We start from the raw sequence: 9,427 nt of genomic DNA, 5'->3' as shown, positions 1-9,427 counted from the left end.
AATGTAGGCTCATAGATCTATTTCCCCATCCTCATATAATATATTTGTATATGTACATGTCTTTATCTAGAGCTCTATAAATACCCTTTGCCTCCCAGGAATCTTGCTCTTTCTAAGCTTTCTTAACAAGGTGTTTTTATTCAGTGGGGGAAAAATGTTCTAAGGAACCTACTAAAGAGCTAATAGTCCATCAGATGTGTACTCCATTCAGAGTAATGGGGGTAACAACTTTCTTGCTCTTCGTTATCTCGATACACTCTAGGTGTTTCTACGTGCTTGGGGAGTGAATACCTACTTCAGAGTGTCCTCTCCCTGAAATTAAGTGATAAAATGTTGCAACAACAGCAAAAAGCTGTTTTGCAATACACATTTATCTTCTGGACCTATTAATCTAAATAGCTCTTCAAATTTGGAAAATGTCAGCATGAGGATTACTTGACATTGTATAATAGAACTTGCGCCTCTTGTAGGCTGCTTTTAAGGAGATCTGTTATTGGTACTATGCATAATCCAGGAGATTGAGTTCTAATAGAAACCTGATTCAATTGAGGTGTTTAATATCCAAGTTATAAAGGAGCCTTGGTGACACTGAAGGATAAGGATCGGCTGCCAACCAGCTGCCCTGCAGTAGAAAGGGGACGCTGCCTTGTTCCCTTAATGACTGAGCCTTGGAAACCCTGGTTATGAGAATCAACTCAATGGCAGGGGTTTGGTTGGGTTATCAAACTTACTAATTTTCTAAGACTATTAGGACAAATGATAGGAAAACAACAAGAAGTTTCAAAGTGGTCAATATAAGATATATATGATTAGGTCATATATACCTTTGCAAAAGTAAAGATCCAAGTTGAATCACAGAACTTTGTTCTTTCCAAGTCTGTGCTTTTGTGAAGTTAAATGTGGGTGAAAAGAAGATCTCTCTAGGTTTCTCTGTGGAGCAAGCACCATTACTGAAAAGGCAAAACTTGAAAGCTGAAGACACTTATCACGGACACTTTTTTTTTTAAGGATGAGTTATGACCTAGAATGATTCATTCTGAAAAATGTTTGTAGAAGGAAAAAAATATGGTACAAGAGAAAAATCTGTTTGGAACTCAAATTCGAGCATGCGTGGCATGATTTGACTAAGGTTTACAGTGAGTGCGTGAAGGATGTGTGTCAAATGAGTAGTTTGGGTTGAAGAGAGCAGGTTTGCATGAAGCCCCCGAAAATGCTGCATTTTCCTTTTCAGTGTGATCGTTTTGTAGCGCCTTGGTTCCCTTTCAGAATGTAACGTGCTGTAATGAACGTGTTTTTAGGGGTGTGAGCCCCAAAGTGTGGGCCTTTGTGTCAGCCTGAGAAATGTGATTGTAGGACTCCCTAGTCTGCGTTTCCCTGGAAAGTGCCTCCACCCACTGCAATGGGCAGGGGCGCTGCCTGCTGCCTCTCTGGGAATACCTCAGAGAAGTCCCACTCCACCCTGTGCCTCTCAGTCTTCATTTCAAAATGGAGGGGTCCTGACTGATCGACTCCAAAGTCCCCTGCTAGATCTTACAACGTTCAACTGGATGCAGTGACACAGAAGGGCTTGTTTTGATTTGTTAGTTGGTTGGGCACCTACAAATGGAATTTTAGAGTTACTGAAAATAGTCTGCTGGAAAAAAATTCCGTAGTGATTTAAAAACAATGCAGAATGAGTTGGTGGACTTAATACAAACTAAGTATTTCTAGTTTACACTACTTAAATTAGATGAACAGTCCACATCCCAAATCCAAGAAATCCTGAAATGTGTCTATTTTAGCGAGCCATCAGGCCATCCTGGACTGACTCTGGGCAACTGGGAGTTGCAAAACACTGCCATTTAGCATGGAGGCAGGCTGGGAGAATTGGCCTCTCTTGGTAATGGCCGTGGCCTCAGAACGTGAAATGTATTATCTGCCTCCTGTCTGGCATGAGTTATTTTTGTTTCAGCAAGATCGAGGGTGCAATTAATGTCTTCATCTCCTTGAATGCTGCTCCTAACTAAAGTTTATCAATGATCATTGAAAACTGAATTACAATAACAATGCTTAGAACTTAGTGGGACAAGGCAGCTGTCAACTACTCTAATTTAAATATATCTATCTATCTATCTATCTATATATATATATTCTGAGTCTTCCTTCTTCACTCACATCTGAATAGAAGTTAGTGTCCTGACTGACGTGCACCTTCCACAGACTTTGTGACATACAGAGCTGTTCAGAAATGTGACAGGATTTGCAAGCTCTGTGGGCTTATTTCCACAGTGGTTATACGCATCTTCCAATGCAGCATAAACTCCAGGATAGGACAGGGCTCCGGGTGACAGGTCTTAGGCTGTGGTCAGCACACCAAAGTCCTATTTCAAATGCTGCTGCTTCTGCTTTCGAGAACTGCCCGACGGTAGATGCTGCAGCTCTGCCTCCTCGATGATGATGGATTCTGGAGGAAAAGTTCCTCTCTTCCATGGACTTATTTCTCATCTCTTGCCACAAAGGATTTTCATTGCACTGCTCTGAGACTGGGGGCATCATTGTGAGTTTTAGAATTTGACAGCCTTAAAGCTGATTGGACCGATGTAAATAAAGCACATGAGAGTTCCAGATGGCAAAATGATCTGAGTCCTTTTGAAATGGTGTTGGCAGAGAGCAGAAGTTGAGTGTCTTCTGCTTCTATGTGTGTATGATGCATCTGGGGGAATCGACAGAGGCAGCAGAGATGAAGGTATTTGTTAAGAGGGTGGGATGGCAAATGCTGTGCTTTTCATTATTTTCATTTGATGTCATTGTTTTTACAATAAAACCTCGAATGCACTTGTCATCTAGAAAGTATTATTTGTGAGGATGTCCAGTTTAACAGTCGGAATCTCAAGTATAATGGCAAATAATTTCAGAACCTTTGAAAAAAAAGACAAAGCATAACATTCCTGGAATTTCAATCAGGGAATCAAAAGCATGTTTTGAAATTTATCAGCATAGGATACATAGAGATTAAGGGCAGGGACTGTGGAAACAACCACCTGGGTTCAAATCAGAACTCGCTGGAGAAATGCTTTAATCCCGCCGACCTCAATTCCTTCTCTATACAATGGGCAGAAAAAGAGAGCCTACTTCAGAGGATGTTGAAGTAATGCTCTCTCCTGGTGCCAAGCCAAACCATTCTGACTTATAGTGACCCCATAGGACAGGGTAGAGCTGCCTCTGTGAGTTTCTAAGTCTGTGACTCTTGACAGGAGTAGAAAGCCCTGTCTTTCTCCCATGGAGGGACTGGTGACTTTGAACTGCTGACCTTGGGGTTAGTACCCTAAGTGTAACCATTATGTCCCCAGGGCTCCTTTCTCCTGGCACAGGGCTAGTAAATGTTATTTTATTTACTGCTGTTATTATACAATTTAAGACCTAAAAGTTGGATGGATGGGTAGGCCAGATAAACAATAGATATGAAAAGATTTAACTTTTTAATAATCATTTTGCCATTTCTATGAGATAAAATCTTCTAAAAATGCATTAATTAGGTTAAAAGTAAATATCTTTAGTTTTATAGATTAGAAGGTTAAAGGCTGAAGGTATCTTTATTTTTTAAATCATTTTATTGGGGCTCGTGCAACTCTTATCACAATCCATACATACATCAATTGTGTCAAGCACATTTGTACATTTGTTGCCATTATCATTCTCAAAATAATTTGCTTTCTACTTTAGCGCTTGAAAGCTCCTCATTTTTCCCCTCCCTTCCCATTCCCTACTCCCTCATGAACCCTTGATAATTTATAAATTATTATTATTTTGTTCTGTCTTACACTGTCCGACATCTCCCTTCACCCACTTTTCTGTTGTCTGTCCCCCAGGGAGGGGGTTATATGTACATCCTTGTAATCGGTTCCCCCTTCCTACCCAACTTTCCCTCCACTCTCCCAGTATCGTCACTCTCACCACTGGCCCTGTAGGGTTCATTTGTCCTGGATTTCCTGTGTTTCCAGTTCCTATCTGTTATTCTGGTCTAGCCGGATTTGTACCGTAGAATTGGGATCATGATAGTAGGTGGGGGGCGGGGGCGGGGCAGAGAAAGCATTTAGGAACTAGAGGAAAGTTGTATGTTTCATCATTGATTCCCTGCACCCTGACTGGCTCATCTCTTCCCCGCGTCGAAGGTATCTTTAAAATTAAGATATTTTTAAAAAAGAGATGTTATATAATAAAAAGGTCTAGGTTACAGCGGTTCTCAACCTGTGGGTCACGACACCTTTTAGGGTCAATCGGTCCTTTCGCAGGGGTCGCCGATTCATAACAATAGCAAAATTACAGTTATGAAGTAGCAATGAAAATAATCTTATGGTTGGGGGTCACCACCACATGAACTGTATTAAAGGGTTGCAGCATTAGGAAGGTTAGAGAACCACTGATCTAGAACTTGGAACCCATGCATATTTAAAGCACATTTATTTATATGTATATATATGCGCCACAAAAGGAAACTTTATTGTTTCCATGTGGTCCCCCGCTTCGGGGAGGGGCTCCAAGGCGGTGGCGCCCCGGCTGGCGGGGCAGGTTCAAGTAGAGGGGCTGCGGCCGGCAGGGGAGGCAGAGGGTCCTTCGCAGGTGGCTCGGGTTGGAGGGTGAGCCTCTCGGAGAGATCCTCGTCCTGCCCGGCCTGGGGGCTGGGCAGCCTGCGGAGGTGGGTCAGGGTTCGCCCATCTCTTGAGCACTTGCACCTCCTCGTCCAGGAAGTGGTTCCCCAGAAAGTCACAGAGATGGGGGTCAGTGTGAACAGACCCCACGGCATGCAGGTCCAGAAGGGCCTGGTGGAAGGTCGTCTCCAGGGCCAGCGCAGCCTCCATGGCGTCCGGGTTCTGTCCCGCTCCTGCACACCCTGGAAGAGGGCGCGGCCGCCCCTCGCGCTGCTCCTTCGCCAGCTCGCGGGCGGAGTGCCCCGCGCCCTCCAAGGCTACATCATCGAGGTCGAAAAGCAGCCCAGGGGCCCGCAGCCGCAGGTGGACCAGACGGTGGACGCGGGCCTCGGCTTCGGCGGAATAGTTCTGAGGGATCGGGCGCTTTGGAGGTCACCACACACAAAATAAAAATGTTCCCTGGTCCCACTAAGAGGGGATGGCCCAGGAGATGGTCCCGAAGGCGACGCCCGGAAAGGAAACTGGAGAGTGGTGCAAGGTTGGAGGCAGGGAGTCCCCGGATCTGTTCCCTTCAAACACTGTTGAAGCAAGACGCAGATCTACGGGGCCACAGGGCGAGCTTCGATATGATTTAAATACGATAAAACTCACCCTTGCTGGTGCGATTCTTGAGTATCGGCAAAAGTATGCAATCACGCAACCACCGCACCAGTCGAGACTTGCATCACCTCCCAAAGTTCCATTTTGCCCTCTTGTGGCCAACCCAGGGCTCCCACCCTCGCGCTCTGATAACCACTGATCTGGTTTTTGTCTGTAGGGTTGTTTTGTTGTTTGTTTTTAAGTTTTATTGGCATATCATCCACATATCATACAACTCAACAGTTCAGTCACACCAAGAAGAGCTATAGGATCATCACTGCAATCAGTTTTAGAACATTGTCTTCATATTTGTGCTCACTCTTATTAGCACCACCACCCCTGACCCCGAACCTCCTCGGCCATTCCCCAAGGAACCATTCATCTAGTTACTGTCTCTAGAGATTCAGTTATCTGTAGTTTTCATAAATGGGATCCATACATTTTGAAAAAGCGAATTTGTGACCATTTTGCGGAATGCTTCTTATGTGGTGACTCTTAGAGTATGCAGGATGCTACTGATCATTCAGGAGTGGACTGTGTCCCATCCCTTGCCAAGCCGTGCTTTCCTGCAGGCGGTGAGCCAGTGCTCCAGCAACTGCTGCGATGTCGCCAAGCTGAACTCCTACTCTCTCTCCTTTTCCTCTGAACAGAAAAACTTGATATAGTAAATAGTGTATGACAGAAATGAGTTTAGGCTTGCAGAGCTAAACCTGGTGCTTTAAATCTTACACTGAAACATGACATGTTTGGGAAGCTGTTATTTTCTTTTCTTTCTTCGGGGCTATACAATATTCTGGCAATAAAAGTTTTTAAAGGAATGTATTGTAAAAATTGCAAAGGAAGATTACTGGAATGTAAGAACGAAGCCAAGTGTCTTAAGCTATGAAGCAAGAAACTTATAACCTGACCCATTCTCTCATGACTGGTGAGTGGCACAGGGTGATGGTCTAGTGCTAGTAGGGAGTCGGCTAGACATATTTGTTCTCAGTCCCAGGGATGCTGACACCATGGACCTGCAGAATAGGGCAGGGCACTCTAAAAACCTGTGGATAGGTTTTGCTGGCTACATTACCTGGAATAAATCACTACTCTTCTCAAACTGACCATCTTTTTCTTTATTGCTTATAGATTGAGAGTCAGATTATAGAAGAATTTGCTTGTTTCTTCTAGTGAATAAGTAATTTCATTCTTTGGTCCACTATAATGACCAACCTTTAAGAAATCTTCAGTGATCCCCACCTTTGGTATTTTCACTCTTGTGATGACCTGGTGGCGAGTATAGGTTACATGTTGGGCTACTAACCTCGAGGTCAGTAGTTCAAGGCTTTCTGCTCCCATTAAGAGTGACATGCTCTTGTGATGCTCACCTTCCCGAGACACATTCGCTGAAGACAAAGCAGGTGCATAAGCAAATGTGGTGAAGAAAGCTGATGGTGCCCGGCTATCAAAAGATATAGCATCTGGGGTCTTAAAGGCTTGAAGATAAACAAGCGTCCATCTAGCTCAGAAGCAACAAAGCCCACATTGGAAGAAGCACACCAGCCTGCCTGATCACGAGGTGTGAAGGGATCAGTTATCAGGCATCAAAGAACAAAAAATCATATCATCGTGTGCTCACCTCCATGATATGATCGCTGAAGACAAATGGGTGCATGGGCAAATGTGGTGAAGAGAGCTGATGGTGCCTGGCAATTAAAAGATATAGCATCTGGGGTCTTGAAGGCTTGAGGGTAAACAAGTGGCTATCTAGCTCAGAGGCAGCAAGGCCCACATGGAGGAAGCACACCAGCTTGTGCAATCACGAGGTGTTGAAGGGATCAGGGATCAGGCATCATCATAACAAAAAATCATATTATTGTGAATGCGGGGTGGGAAGTGCTGAGTGGAGACCCAAAGCCCATTTGTAAGCCACTGGACATTCCCTTATGGACGGGTCTCGGGGAGGAGACCAGCCAGTCAGGGTGCAGTGTAGCAACAATGAAACATACAACTTTCCTCTAGTTCCTAAATGCTTCCTCCCCCCCTCCACTATTATGATCCCAATTCTACCTTACAAATCTGGCTAGACCAGAGGATGTACACTGGTACAGATAGGAACTGGAAACACAGGGAACCCAGGGCAGATGATCCCTTCAGGACCAGTGGTGTGCGTGGTGATACTTGGAGGGTGGAGGGAGGGTAGGTTGAAAAGGGGGAACCAATTATAAGGATCTACGTATAACCTCCTCCCTGGGGGATGGACAATAGAAAAGTGGGTGAAGGGAGACGTCGGACAGAGCAAGATATGACAAAATAATAATTTGTAAATTATCAAGGGTTCCTCAGGGAGGGGGGAGGGATTGGAAAAAATGAGGTGATGCCAGGGGCTTGGGTGGAGAGCAAATGTTTTGAGAATAATGAGGGAAATGAATGTACAAATGTGCTTTACACAATTGATGTGTGTATGGATTGTGATAAGAGTTGTATGAGCCCCTGAGAAAATGATTAAAAAAATAAATTAAAAAAAAGTGACAGCCTCAAAAACCTATAAGCACAGTTCTACTCTATCCACACACTCATTGTGAGTCAGAATTAATTCAAAGTAGTGAGTTAGAGGGCTGTTTGTTTGCTGAGTCACCACTAGGGAACACTGATAGGATAATGGATCAGTTAAAACTGATTTAAATAAACTTCAAACAAACAATAGTCAGTGGATTCTGTGTACCACAAGTGGTACACGGTTGAACTACTCCAACGTGATCCTTATGGAAGCAGATCACCAGGTCTTTGCTCCGAGGTACTGCTGGGTGGATCTGAATAGTCAACCTTTAATCTAGTAGTCCAGGGCAAACCAGTGCATCACCCAGGGGCCACTTGTTAAAGAGAGGACTCAGATTTAAACAGGCTCCTAACAAAAGATGCTAATACTGTGCTTGGAGGCCACTAAGGAGCCCAGTGTTCCAGCCACTACAAAGAAACTATCCAGATGAGGATTAAACATTCTCCTATGACATGGAACTGATCAGATGACCTAAACTGCCCGAAGAGGATCCTCAGCTGCCCTAACAACTCAAGAGGCTGTGTGCAGTGTGTCCTATGAGAAAATCACAAGATTATAATCGTGGGGGGGTGGGGCACAGTTTTTCTTGGCATATGCATGAGAGAAAAAAAGACATGGGAAACAGACTGAGAGGACATCAAAGCTACGTCTTACCCAATCTGGAAAGCCATACAAGATTTGTTCTTTTTATAGCGTGGGTGACTCTTGCAACAGATGAGATCAATTTAAACAGTAACTTCTGAAAAAACATTATCAAATACTTTATGATAAAGACAGTCAGAAGGGGTCTTTTGTTTTCATCCATCAGGCCAGAATTGGGGATGACCAAGGAGGTAGCTCGCTCCTATTTGCCTATCATTTGCGTACATTCCTCCTTCGCCTGTCCTTTGTTATGCCCCCATCCTTTCAATGCGTATGTTCCTACATCTATCTTTCCCCTAAATTGCCTGTCCTTCGGAGTACCAAGGAGATTCTTCAGGGCTTCTCTTCTTTCCTGTCTCCATGGTTTTCACTTCCGCAGCTTGGCGGTCAAAAGTGAATGTGGGGTACTGAAGATGATATTTGGATTAATTTTAAGGTTTAGGATGAAACCACCGCTCTGTCAGGGGCGCCTTTGCTTTTAGGCACTATCTCGTGAGACATTTACAATTCAACATCTGCTTTATTGGCAGGGTTCACGTGAGCTTGGCCCAGGGCCTGTGATTCTCTTTGAAAAGAAACACACTCCGGCGCCCAGCCGTGGTTTGAGAAAGCCCCGGGCCTCGGCCTTAAGTGTCCTAAGGCGGGTGTGCGTCTCATTTTACCCCGGGGGATGCCACGTGTCTGAACGTGCCGGCTCTCACGCTGAGCGCCCGCGGCAATGTGAACTCAGGTCCTGGGCGACTGGGGCGGCTCTCGTCCCGCGAGAGTGACCTGGCACGCGAGGGGGTGTCTCCTCGCGCAGGCGCCCCGCTCCTCCCACAGGCAGGCCCGCTAAAGGTCGAATGGCCAGGGCTCCACAGACGCGCAGGGCAGTTTGTCCTGCGCGGCACGGAGCTCCGTCCTCCGGCCGGGCAAGATCGAGGGGTGCGCTAGTGGCCGTGCGCGTGTCGAGAGCCAGCCAGGCGTTCCCGCGGCGCCA

At 45.3% G+C, this 9,427-nt stretch overlaps 1 pseudogene; it reads right to left on the bottom strand.

The window, feature by feature from the left end:
* Positions 1 to 4,477: 4,477 nt before the first annotated feature.
* LOC105978823 lies at positions 4,478 to 5,630 on the bottom strand (annotated as a pseudogene).
* Positions 5,631 to 9,427: the final 3,797 nt, after the last annotated feature.

The sequence above is a fragment of the Echinops telfairi genome, unplaced genomic scaffold (assembly GCF_000313985.2).
Source record: "Echinops telfairi isolate 266 unplaced genomic scaffold, ASM31398v2 ScPeMD7_2291;HRSCAF=2852, whole genome shotgun sequence".
Classification (NCBI taxonomy): Eukaryota; Metazoa; Chordata; class Mammalia; order Afrosoricida; family Tenrecidae; genus Echinops; species Echinops telfairi.
Note: the sequence above shows the minus strand (reverse complement) of the source record. Positions and strands in the feature narration are given on the sequence as shown.